This window comes from Anser cygnoides, chromosome 10, assembly GCF_040182565.1.
Source record: "Anser cygnoides isolate HZ-2024a breed goose chromosome 10, Taihu_goose_T2T_genome, whole genome shotgun sequence".
NCBI lineage: Eukaryota > Metazoa > Chordata > Aves > Anseriformes > Anatidae > Anser > Anser cygnoides.
Window position 1 is genome coordinate 14,313,154 of NC_089882.1, and position 14,041 is coordinate 14,327,194.

Genomic DNA, 14,041 nt, shown 5'->3' on the forward strand with positions numbered 1-14,041 from the left:
CAACTGGAAGGAAGCAGCTCTCCCTGTTCAGTTGTCCTAATTTCTTCATCTTTGAGGCTTTCTGTAGAGGGATTCCAAGTAACTTGATTTAACCTGTGAGCTCAGAGAAGTCTGCCTGAGTTGGTATGGGCAGATATATGTCAAATGGCTAACCTTTACCTGCTTCAGTAGAAGAAGAAGACCTGTAGGTTTCAGAGGTTTTGTAATATATCTGAATACATTTTTCTTGAATGATTTCTGGCACCTACCAGCCTGGCCATGAGCACTCAAGCTTTTGCCTTCTGGCTGGGTAGGAAAGTAAATAAATCTAACAAACCTTTGCACCTCAAAAAAGACTCAGTTCCTCAGCAAGGGGACAATTCCCCAAACTGAACAGTAGCAACTTGCAAAATGCTTGGTTTGTTCTCCTAGACCTGGGATGAAGCATGTCCTCACTGTGTGCAACCAACTGTGAGTGACCTTCTGAGGTCTCCGGTCCACATAAAAATTCCATTTTTGAAGTCATGGTTTTAGCGTGTAGCTTTGTGCTTAGCCTAATGGGAAGCTGACCCAGTTAGCCTTAGAGGACATGGGAAAATACGTCAGTAGTGGAAGGAAGGGACTTCTGGGACAAAGCATTGTTTGAATTTTGTGTGAGGGAGTTCTTATTCTTTTTTTTTTTTTTCCCTAGGATGAAAATAGTGGGATTAATTTTAATTTGCATGATGGTGTAGGTCCCTGCCCATTAACTCAGGGCTGGCCTTTCGCAGCCTTGAGACCTGGCCTAGGTGGAGCTGAGCATGCAGCCACTTGGTCCTCAGGATGCACTGCGAGTGTTGTCACCACCATGTCTCTGGGAGATGTTCCTCCCGGTGACCCTGCACAGTGCTCAGCTTAACCCTCTGCTGAGCAGCAGTTGCATCACTTAGGCACCTAATCCCATTTATAACCCAAGATACCAATTATAAGATGTCAATAAATTTTCAAAACCCTACAGTGGAAAGGCCTATTATTAGGTCATCTAGGATATAGTTCTGTCAGTGCAGGGTTATTCAATTAACTGGGATACAAGTCATTAGTATGGGCTTTTCTTTTTTCTTTTTTCTTTTTTAATTGCTACTACCAGAGCAATGATTTAAGGCATTTCTGAATTTCATTGGCACTTCCTTTCACTGCCCACAGTCAAATACTGGGCCTGAGGCATGTGATGGTGTCCTCCTGTTATCTGCAGCAGCATCAAATCCTGTCCTGGTAGCCTGTCTCTGGGAGGAATAGACGCACACAGATCTCCTCTCCTTTCTTGTGCCGTGTTGCATTGTTACAGGTAGCTCGGAAGTGCTGTGTAACGGTGTGGATTTCCCAGCTTTTCCACCGTGGCTTTCTCCACTGGGAGCTGTTTTGGAAAGCAGCGACCTAGTCACGGTGCCAGGGCCTCAGTGAATTCACAACCTTGTGCCTCACAGTTTTTTCCTGCGTTCTGCTGATGTGCTGTGGAAATTGGAATAACGTGTTCTGCCTGCAGGCAAAACCTTCCAGCCCTGCTGTCTTACAGCGGTGTTTCCTAGATGGAAACGTTTCTCCTGCTTTATCTGAATATACCTGCCAGCCTCTGAGGTGGGAAGTGCCTGGTGTGTTATGTGCCTGATGTGTGAATACTCACCCCATGTGCCCATCTGTTCTGGTGCCTTCTGCTTCCCCCAGGCTTTCATTTCACTCCTGCTCTTCCCATTCCCCTTCCCCAGACCAGTTGCCCGTCCTTTGGGAGTGGCTGCGTGTCCCTTGGTGTGGCAGGCAGCTCGCTGCATCTGGGGAGCTCCAAGAGCTGCCCGAGTCCTGAGCAGTGAAACTTTGTTGTTTCAAAGTCACATTGACCTGAGTGCTGCAGCAAACGTGTACGGTGTCTGCTGCCGTTGTTTCGCATGAGGGAGCTGCAGTCAAATATTAAAAAGGCAGCAAGAGCATTAAATTATTCGGCAATGGAACATTGTCATTCCTCCATAAAACTATTTTGACCTGTAGTTTTCTATGGAGTCCATTGCTCTTAAATGTGCAATGAGAAAGGAAATTAAAAATTAATCTTTATTTCCATCTCAGAAGAAAACCTTAATTCTCTGCATTGAAATTATACTCGTAATCCAGGGTAATAAATTATAGTTTTTAATTGCAGCTAGTCACAGCCAATCAAACGGAGACGTCTCTCTTTCTCTCGCTTGCTTTAACTTTGCTATGCAGAAGATTTCTTGGAGTGCTGGGAAAAAAAATCACGTACATTGACCCAGGCTCTTAACATCACGCAGAATAAGCCCTGGACAAGCTACAGCAATAAGGCTCTGCTCTTTTCTGGCACCCTTGAGCCAATGACCTGAAAGTACCTTATGGGCAGTGATTGCGCCATACAGCCAGGCACAGGGAAATGGGTAAGTTCTGCCATGTTCCCATGGAAAAGGTGGTGTAGTATCTTGTTCAAGGTTATGTACTGTGAGTCAGGGTTGAGCTAGGAACAAAATTTAGATCCTGGTTCAACTGTTTTTGACTATCAGACACCACTCCTCCTCTGAGCAGGGGCTAGGAGCCAGGATGCCCTGTTCTGGCCCACTGCCCAAGTACCTGAGCTCTGGTATCTCTTCTGACAAAAAGGACAGGTGGGTAAAGCGGATGTTTATGCTTGGTGTCTCCTGCAGGTAACCTCTGTGTTCTTTCACATTACAGTATGTTGTAGGCAAACGAAATGTTTCTTGGTGTTTGACATTGCCGTATTGTGAATGACGAAAGCTACCATGGAAATGGGTTTGCTAAGGTATGGCATGCTTTTAGCACAGCAAAAGACGTGTGTCTGTTCCCAAATAAGTGATACTTTGCATGTGCCATGTTCTTCTATTGCTATCCTTCAGTGTTTGTCTGAGTCCTTGCATACCTTCCATTCTTGCTAGATCATCCTGGCTGTCATCTCACCACTGGTATGGTGGCACTTAGCCAGGGGTTGTCTCTAAGAGCAGCCCATGAAGTGTTCGAATACCTATGCAGTGTACCTGAATTCTTTTGTAGCACCTTTGTCCAAGCAACCCAGCCTTGGCATATTTTTTTAGCCACGTCATATCCAAACAATGAGCTAGACTTGTATATAGCAAGGAGGATTTTAAAGGTGTCTTAATATTTCCAGGCTCAGCTAGGAAACGAGAGTCAACAGGACTGGAATCTAGTTGGAGGGAGAAATAGTGGCAGTAAGAATCTACAGTTTTAATAACAGCTCCTAAGTCTTTTTCCTAGCTTTTTCTTGATTGCATCAGTATGTGGAATAGCGTACAAGAGAAAAAGGACAGCAAAGTGGCAAAAAAAAATCAGACAGCTGTAGGAACGTGGTCCACCTGACATAAAAAAGCCTTCTACAGTTGCATAGTATTATCAATATATTCACAGCGAAGGTGTTTGTTACTAATCAGGATTAGTCTGGCACATCTGTAGTCTTTGATTTGGAAAAGACTGTAAAATCTCTGCAGTCAGGGTCTCCAGGCTGTGACCACTCCTCATGAGCTCAGTATGACTATTAGCGATGAGAAGTATGGTGAAATCCTTACTCCAGGATGCATAAAAAAGTGCAGACAATAAATCTAGCAACATTTTTGACTTAGAGTACTTATATTCTTGATGATTAGTCCTAAGATTCCAGATATGATGTTTATGGGGTCTTATTCTCCACTGGTTGTTCAATAGAGAGCTTTAGCTGGACAAAAGAAAACATCCCTTTGTCATAAGTGATGCTCAGGCCTTCATGAATTCTGCTGCCCACTCTACATCACTGATGGTGAGCTGTCACGCTCATCAGCCAGGGCTGCTGTCTGTGGAGGATCTCTGAACCCCGCACGAGCTGGGAAATCCCATGTGTGTGTCCCACAAAGGACCATCGTGCAATTAGAGAACCCAAACCACGCAAGCCCTTTACCAGGTGACTGTCTTTCCTGGTCAGAGGATCTGGAGGACGGCAGCTCCACATTAGCAGGACGTAAAGCGTACTGCAGCAGAAGTATGAAAAGGCTGTGTTGCTGACGTGGGATTTCACAAGGGAACCCAAGCGGTTTGGGCAGGAGTGACTGGCCTCCTGCCTGCCCTGGGGAGCATCTGTGCACGTGCTCTGCTGCCCAGTCCTCGGGCAGGCTTGGAAGTGAATTAGAAGATTGCAAGGAGATAAATTTTGGTATCCTGAAGTTCTTCTGCCAACTTTGGGCATCTCAGCTTTTTTCATGTTTTGTCACACAGAGCTCTCATAGAAATGACGGTGGCGTGTGGATCAGCAAGGGCTGCTTCTGGCTGAAGTCACGGGGATGTAGCTGAGCAGCTTGCCCTGATGTGTTTGTCTACATTTTGCTGCTAACAGCATGCAAGTTTTAGCCTAGATTAAAGGTACCTTATATACACTTACATATGCTGATCGCATCTGAATTGTTTTGTCTGAGCTGCTTTAAACGTGAATTCTACCCCTTTTCTAGGCAGGATTCACCATGCCACAGCAAGTTGTAATGCTTGGAGACTTGGTGGTCTAGTTGAATTTTGCAGTTAACTTCCTTCCTTTTCCTTTCATTCTGCTTCTGCTAATTGGATTTACCTATAAATAATTTTTAGTCTTTTTGGGGAGCATTTAAGGATGAGTCAAAGTTGTTTAGCTTTTCCCCTCCTTTACTGTTCCACCCCTCCCCCAAAAATCAGTTGAATCAGTGTTTGGTCACTTTTACTATCTTTTTATTCCCTACTTTCTCTTTTAGGTATCTACTCATAATGCAGTGTAAAACAATTGCTGAGCCTGTTGATACTGCAGAACAGCATATTTAGCATGCAGCTGAGGTAAGTAACAAACATATCCTCTTCTGGATCACAAAAAAGATTCTTAAATTTTGAATGAGGCATCTTTGTGGTGCAGCGAGCAGAGACTGCCAGTAACATACTCACCCAAAACCTTTGCTTCCCACCCGGGAGCAATCAGTGAGAACAGAGAGCACCCAGTGGACTATAACTTGTGTCTACATACAAACAAGGCTCCTTCTGGAAATTAAATGGTTTATCTGAAGTTATCAGACTGCTGACTGCTCTTTGAGAGGTACTCCAGGGCCGGGGAAATAACTGCAGTCCTGCTTGTCAAATCCAAAGGAAGAATGATCCTAGAATTTATTGTCCTGTATGCATAATTTTTGTATCTAGCAAAAGAAGGATTTATGAACTAAACAAACATGTTTCCGGAAGATGATGGCAGCTGTATGCCTTTAGCAGTATTGGCGGCATGGTGAATGTATCTCATCAGAAAATCTTTATATTTTATAGGACAATAAAATTAGTGAATGAAAGCAAAAAGGGAGGTATAATGGATCTGGATTTTAACAGGCATATGAATCAATATCTCATGAGATCTTGCCTGAAAAAATGTAATTGTGCTGCAGTGAGCAAGGACATGCAAAGAATAAGGGAAGAGAAGAATCAGGGTAGTCTTGTGACCATGGCTGGAGATTTGACCAGGACAGGATGGCCTGGCTTTCAGAGCCTCAGCCAGTGGGTTTAATTCCTTGCTCTGCCAACAACTTTGCAAGGGCACATCGCTACTTTTCTCTGTTTTGGTTTGCCATTGTTAAATGAAGGCAGTTCTGTTGCCCTGCTGGCTTGTGAGAAAGGTGGCATTTCAAATCGAGACGTGCCATGAACCGTGGCAGTGGAGACTGTGCAACAATGTCAGATTTTCCACCCCATCGTATGAGCAATTATAACAAATTATCAATTTCTCATCATTTCATGCTTCATGCACAAAGGGAGAGATTCTGGTTCCTGTTGGAATAGTAGCATTTCATACACGTTTTCCATCAGTGTGGTTATTGATGCAAGCTGCAGAAATGAGGAGAAATCAGGCAAAAGGTCTTTGTGACTTCTGGGCTAAGCCCCTCTCCCCAAATAACTGTTATTCACCTCTTATAGGCTACTGATTTTTTTTTCTTTGACTTAGGGTTGTGTGGGAAGAAAAAAAAGATTTATCTGGCATTTGGAAACTTCCTGTAGTGAAAGCAGGAGAGAAGAAATCTCTTTGCTTTTCCTCTGTCCTGGCAATATGTAAGAAGCGGTCTTTGGGGCTGCACAGTGATCCTTCAGGCTTACAGCCACGTCACTTGGTGTTAGCTTGGCTTCCTGGTGCTTGGGAAGGAAGAGCATTGGCTGTTGCCCACCCCACGAACATGTGTGCTATCCGGAGAGATTGTCTCCGGCAAATGCTGAGCGGTTCTTCTGTATCAAACACTTCCCACCTTGAAAACTTCCTTGGTTAACTGCTCATTTCAAAATAATTATTAATGTATTTGCACAGGGATTTTAGAATTTAATTAGCCTCTTTTGAACTGCTCTTAGTGTGTTTGTCTAGAGAAACAGAAAATCCCTCCATGACTTGTTTGCTTTCTTCCTTCGTTGGTTTTCACTGGAAGGGAAAGATACCGACGGGCTTTGCGGGGCTGCATCCTCCTGGTGCGACTGGTGTTGCACCTGGGGAGGAGCTGTGGGGCTCTGCAAAAGGTGCTGCTGCTTCTGCAGTGCATCAAGGCCCCCCCCGTGCCATCGAGGGTGTGTGAGCATCAGCACGGGCTGGGCTGCTGAGCTCAGGAGGGCTCAGTCCAGTGGTGACAAGGATCTGTGCAATGTCTGCACGTCCTTACCCCTGACCTGGGCACGTTTGCACCGTGGCAGTTGTGCTGGCTGAACTTGACTCCCATTTGCCTCTTCATTAGTTTCTGTTGGGAAATTGAAATCCCTGGCTGCGATCTGGATGTATCCTGCTTCCAGCGGCCAACTGGCATAAAAATGTTCTCGTCTCACTTCTTGAAAAGTGCGTGCTAAGGGCAGCGGTTCTGCTGCGCTGAATCGAGTCCATGTTCACGCAGAGCATGTTGCAGGCTGCGTGTGCATGCGTGCCCGTCTGCAGGCACCCCGTTTCCATTTGGAGGCTTGCTTCAAGTTTTTTCCTTTTGTGCCATCCTGCCTTGAAAAACGAGGCTGGGCAGAGCAGAGCGGGTTTCTGGCGTTCCCTGCCTGCGCAGGAGCACACGCATGAGCGCTCTTTCTCTCTAACAAACCACAGTGGTTATGACCACTGCCTCTGGTACTGCTGTATTGGTCCCAAATTGAGGAAGGATGACTAACTTAATCACTTGATAGTTTTGATTTCTAAAATTAAACAGCCTGCCATATGTGCAGCACTGTTACTATATTTATGCCAGCAGTTAGCAGACAGCGTTGGCCAAGTGAGAGGGGCTTCACAGCTGCAGCTTGTGCCTGCACTGTTCTTGTGTGCACACAGATGTTTCTCCTCGCTTCTCCTAACTGCAGCCCCGTAGACATTTCTCCAGGAGCAACAGCACTCGTGCTCGTAGAGCTTTCTGGACAAACTCTCAGCCATCGCTTCGTAAAGGTGTCCTGATGCACCTTGGTGTGTCTCGGCTCCAAAGAAAGGGTGGAAGAGCCCAGGAGGCTCCAGCCCCAGCGCAGAAGCAGCTGCTCTCTGGCATATTAGGGAGAGCAAGCGAGCTGCAGAAAGGCTTCCCTGGGGAAACGGTGGGTGCTGTCCCCAGCAAGTCCCTTGGAGGGCAGTGCGTGGCCCCGGGGGACGCGTGGCAGCATTCTGTCCCGAGCTGTCTGAGCCGTTGGGTGAACGAGGGGCTGAGATGCCTTTCTCTCACCTTCGGCTTTGTAGGACTCAGTTAGCGCCATGCGGATTTATTTGGATTCTAGGGGAGAGGAAATAAGAGGAATAAGCACTGGATAAAAGCCAAGGTGAAATGTACAGAGGTGGAAGGAGCAGGGCCTCGTTCTTTGGAGGAGGACAGACTGAGGGATGAGATGTTAGTTATTATTTTGGTTTGGGCACCATTCCTCTGATCTTAGACATGTTACTCAGCTTTGTTTTCTAGCAGGAAATCTGGCTCGCTTGGCAGGAGGATTAAGAGATGGAACTAATATTTAGCACTAACCAGCTAAGAGTGTTTGGGTGAAACTGAAATATTTTGACAGATTAAATTTGATTTTACTGACTGACTTGGTGACTCATGGGTGCTTTTGTTTGGTTTTAAGCAGGTGTTGCTGCAAAGCATCGGCAGCAGCGTGCTTTGGTAGGGTTGTGTGCGCTTGTTGAGGAGGTGGCGGGAGAGGGTTTGGTTTTCATTTGCTTAGGCTTCTTATTTGAAACAATTGTTACCCTTGGGGATTTCTTCCTTGTGGAATGGAGCTGTATGGATCTGGCAAGTGTATTTAATGGGAGCAGAGAGCATCCCAGTCCCTTAGGACTGTGTCAAATTAAGAAACCCATCTATGTTACGTCAGAAAAAAACAAATTATAGACAAGTTTCTGTCAGCAATGCAATGCTGCACGCTCTCCTCTAAGGATGCATGAACGATGCTGGGGCACGGGGACACCTCAGAGCACCAGGGGTTACCAACACTTCGCAGCCCTGTGCACCCACCTTTCACTTGTCCCTGCAGCTTCCAGAGGTCGTCTTCAGCACCTTCAGTCCAGCTATAGATTAACACTCGAACAAGAACTGCCTATAGACAAAGGTCTATGAGATTTACGTATAACATACAATCTCCCTATAAAGTGCAAATTATTTCCAATTTCATTGACACGTAGGGATAAATTTAAGTACTGAAAAGTGGTGTGGTTTGTTTTTTTTTTGGTTTTGCTTTTAATAAAATCTTCCCTCTGGTATTTGGGGGATTTTTTTTGTATGTGATTGTTTTCCTTCTGCTCCTCGTTTATTGGGAGTCAAGGAGGCAGTAGGCTGGGCTGTTTGCAGTTGTTTATTAAGTTTCCTTTAGGAAGGTTTTGAAGCCTGCTGTGGCCAAGGTGTTGAAGTACCTTCATGTGCACCACCGCCTCTCAGAGGGCAAGAATCTGGCACACAAAAAACAACCCTGGGAATAACCCTTCTTTAAAAAGAGACAGATCTCTCGCAGCATTTGAATTTTTCAGCTGAAACCAGGGATTGGCATTTCCATGGACTCACACAATTGCGTTTGTTCCTTAAAACAGCACTTGCCTTTGCAGGCAAAAGGAGTCTTTATGATACCTTTATCTACCACATGCAAAATAGTAACATTTTTTTACATTTTTCAGATGTCTGGAAAGCAGGGAGCACTGGGAGAGAAGGAGGGATGCTTCTGTGTCCAAGGTAGCATAGGCAGCAGCAGGTGAGCCAGCTTCTCTCTCCGATCTGTCGCTTGCTGCCACACTTTGGGTGGCTCAGCCTCCCTCTGCTCAATTTCTGTATCTGAACAGTCCTGTTTACCTGCAGTGTTAGTAATGATACATGGTGAATTATTAGAATTTGGAAAAGGCTTGAATTTATGTGCAGAGAACTGCTCTGGGAACACAAGGTTGACTAGTAAATTTTTTTTCAGTTAGTTTACGAAGTCTGAGTCCATATTTGGACTTGTATTTTAAATGGTAAAATCACAGCATAAAGGAACTTGCTGTTTATGCCAGCAGGGTATTTGGCTCTCTCCTTCTTGCTGTGTTCTCTCTGCCTCCCATCTGAAAGGGAACGCACGATATATTGATCCTAGCTTTTAGGACTCGTTCTATTTATGAACCCAAATTGCAGTATGAAGGTACAAAGAGCAATTGAAAAGGGAAGATCTATATTAGGATGACAAAGAGAATAAATTAAGGCAGCCTCCCCTCTCTAATGGCCTGCCAGGCTGCTGGTAGTGGAGGGAATGCCCCTGTGCTGTCTACCTGAGTGGTGCTCCAGCATCAGGGGATTTTCTTGAGCACGGTATTGATTTTTGCTACTACATTAAGCTTTTAACTTTGCAAATGGTCTTCTTTGAAGTCATTAATGTTGATGCGTAGCATGAGGGGTGAAATAGCTGCGCTGCTGCTGCGTGGGTAGTCTGTGATCACTTCCTTCTTCCCTTTCCTGTTGAAGCCCCATTCAGCTGATGTACCTCGAGGAGAGCAAGGAGAAAAGGAAGTAAACCTGCAAGCCAGGATGGCCTCAGAACTGGGTGAGGAAGACCAATTTTTCAACAAATTGAAGGCAATGGTTTAAGCTTGCCTAGCGGTTGTGAGGCTGGGGCAGGGGGGTGGGGAGGGGTTAGAGCACAGCCTAGGGCTGGCGGTGGGGGTCCTCAGGAGGGGTGTGCGGTGTCTTAGGGGGGGCTGAGAGCTGCATTCAGCATTATTTATTCCTGCTTGAACGATGAATTGGAAATGAGCTCAGCTATCAGGTGAACTCGGAGTACCCTCACTCAGGACTGAAGACAGTTAAAGGTAGGTGGTGACAGGGCAGGTGTGAAGGGCTGCTATTGTGGAGATTTAGAGTGGGTCCCAGGTTTGTTCCCTTTAAGCAGAGATTAACACAGGCGCTACACAAATCAGTACATCCAAATGGTTGTGGTTGTTTCAAATCTATCCAGCTTCCCCTGTCAGACAGGAACTGCTCGCAGACAGGAGCATATTATTGTAGACTCAGCTTTGCTGTTTGCAGCAGCTAATTCCCCCCAGCCCCTGTCTCCTCCCTCTATCACTCCCTTCCCAACAGTCAGCCTCGGATCAGCATGGCTCCCTGGTCCTCAGGGTCTGCGTGCATGAGCCCAGCGACCTGGGTCCTTCAAATCTAATAATATTGTTTCGTTTCAGGACAGGGTAAGGAGCTTTCTGCCCTTAAAAATCCTGACTTCACTGCTCTGGTGAGCTCCTGGGAGACGTGAAGGTCTTAGAGGCGAGAATACCCTGTTATGGAAAGGAGAGATACGACGTGATGTGGTCACGGAAATGACAAATGCCCAAGTCATAGTGGCTCCTGTGTCATCTGGCCCCCACAGCTATTTCGAGGTCAGTCCTTCATGGGAAGGAGAGATGTAAGGAACCAGGAGAAATTGTCTAGTCCCTTCCACTGCCCCAGGATGGAGTCAACTGACTTAAAGATTTATTTTGCTGCAGCAAATAGCACAGTAAGGGCTCTGCTCTCTGCTTGCCTTACCAGCCCTGCCTGTCCCGCTCCAACCTTTGGGCAACCCTTTGCAATGAAGGTGGATGCTGCTCAGGTAGGAAACTGCAGTGCCTCTTCACTGCATGGTTGTTTCAGACAACGCTACTCAGCCAGTGCCGTTTCTTCGCAGTGGCAATTAAAGGCATCCCTTCTCATTCCCTGGGAGGCACGGTGTTTATTCTTGTGTTGCCACCCTTTACCTAAAACTGTAGTTTATGCACACGAATGGTGTACGTAATGCTGGAGGATTAGTAACATCTCTATTTGTATGGTGGTTTAATTGTTAATGTTTTGTTCTCTATCACGTCTCCATGCAGACAGCGCAAATAAGAGGTGGTCCATCTCATGGCTGGAAAGCATTTTCCAGTTCTGCTGATAGCACGTGTGCATGGGGAAGTGACAAGCCTCCCACCTTAGCAAGCAGCAGAGAGAATTTTTCTCTTCTGCAGTCTTCTCCCCTCCCCCAGTCCACTACTGTGTCAAAACCTTGAGTTTTGTGTAAAGTTGTTAAATAAGCTTCTAGGCAAAATAAAAGATCAAAAGGGGTCTAATTAGCTGCAGTCTGCTTAGGAATTGTGGATGTTCACCTAGTTTTATAAATTGACACTTTTAGCATTAAAACTCAAAGCAAAAAACGATGTAATTATTCCCCTTTTTTTTTTGAAGCTTAGGTTTAATGTCTTTATTGAAAATTGGGTACTTCTATGGCATCTCAAGATGCTTTATTCTATCAAATCTGGAGCAAGTCATTTTTCATTTTGGATTGTAATGTGGTATAAATGATAAGGGCCTGATTCAGAAAGCCTTTTTTTTTTTTTCCTCCCCACTGGCAGCCTGACGAGAAAGCTTCATAGTCACATCACAATAACCCTGAAGATAATCTATGGTTTGAGTCTTTGTGAAAGTGCTTGCTTTAATACAGGGGGAAAAGTGAGATTTTGAGCTCTTAGTTAGGGTTCCTGAACTTCACTTGTCATCACAGGATTTTTAGTTCTTCTTATTTTTATATCTTTTAACATATGTAGGATGCCAAGGGACAAGTAGATATCTGCTATGACCTTTCTGTGCTGTGATCGTGGCTCTGGGAGTACTTTGAGTCTCGTTTAAACTCAGAGAAGGTAACAGGTAGTTGAATGGAGTGGTTAAAGAAATGGAGGAATGACAGTTACAACCTTTTGGAGTTTGTTTCCATATGACCTGATCACGTGGCTTGTTTCCCAGCCTCTGGTCATTTGGACATACCATGTATGATTCGCTTTCACATGTCAAATCTCACTGAATTTGATCTCAATAACCTGGAGTAGTGTGGACAGATGAGGGGAGGGTTGTCATGAAGTCGTGTGTTAGGGCTGGATAGGTTACAATTAATATTTACACTGTGGCAGGGGACACACTCTCCGTTTAGAACCAGAGGCTGATGGTGCTGGTCTCTTACTAATGCATAGGAAGTCCTGGTGCCTGCCCCAAAGACCTTGCCACCCATAAAGACAAATGGCAAAAGGATTTGCGTGAGGGTTGCTGCAGAAAAGGGTCAGTCCCGTAGTGAACTTTAAACTTTCTTTGGATGTTTATCTAAAAGTTCATGCAAATGGAGGTGGGTTTCTTTGATCTGGGACTCTTATGAGAACTGTCTTTTGTAATTTCAACTGCCCCCTGGCTTGTGTCAGAAGTGCTGTGAGTGGGCTCTCCCCTGGGATTTGGCACAGCTCAGGTTTTAACTGGGCTGGAAGGAAAGTGGGGCAAGATTTATGCATCAGAGCAGGGCTTGCAGAAAAGAATTTTTTATTGGCATCTTTTATATTGTCCCTAATTCAAAAGTTTCAATTCTTGATGATCATTCTGGGCACAGGTTCAAGGTTTCATTTGCGCTTGGCTCAGCTTAGATGCTGGAGGAAGGTCCCATGATGGGAGACAGATCCTTTTCCTGCAAAAACAGAGCTTCTCATTTGATGGTAACATTCGGATTAGAGCCTGCTTTAAGAATCCAGTGGGGATTTGCTTGAATTCTTCCAACTCTGCTACTCTGATCCAGTGTGGTGATTAGAGGAGAACTTTGGAGGTGTTGCTGCGAGAGTCTGAGAGCAGTCTGGCTACTTGCTCCTGTGGATTTTTCAGAAATTAGAGGTCTCTGAATAAAATGCTGGGTACATCCACATGTTAGTGATTCATAAAGGTTTTCCCGAGAAAATGTTCATTCTTTATTACTTCTAAATTGTCTTATTGCCTAACTAGTGAACAGACGTTGCTTTCAAACACCTTTCAACTGCTTTCTGGAAAAGATTAAATTATTCTTTCTTTGCACATACTCTATATGGACTTAGATAACATAAGGTGTGTGTATGGTCCAAGCCTTTTCCTGTTTGCTGCACAAGTTGTCTACTGGTCTCACTGGGAAGAGGCAGAGCCCAGAAGCAGCTCTGGGAGCCGCTGCAGTTTGGTGGGATGACTGGCTGATGTGAGTTAGTGGCTCCTGTAACATAAGGCTGGTTTTGCTGAGGAGTTAACGGGAGTGTCAGTCCCCCCATCCCACCCAGAGCAAGAGGAGATGCATGTTCTGTTTGGCTGTACGTCGGGTCGAGGACTCGACCTCCAGTGAGCAGACTGGTGCTGCTGAGCTGCTCCGTGCTGCTGGGAGGGTTTGTGTCGTGCAGAGCATCACGCCGGGGAAGCTGAGCTTGGACAGCACAGAGCAGCTCCCATCTGGCTCTCATATTGCCGTAATGGTCATTAACTAACACTTTAATGTTTTACAGCTTAATGTTTTCGTTTTAATATTAAACAAAGATTTTCTTTTAAGGGAATTTAGCTTAATCGTGTGGTTGCATGGCTGACCTGAGTAGGAGCACCGAAAGTCTGCAAAATTCCCCAAATGCACCAGAGAATGGAAGTCCTTATGATTTAATAAACTGTACAAGATGAAGTAAGTGGACTAATAGGTCTGTGATCTGCAACTGAGGGACGTGGATGTGTGCACATATGAGAGGAAGGAAAACAGATACACAGCTGCTACTTAAGGTTGAATGAATACACTTTGGTCTTTGCTTCACCTTTCC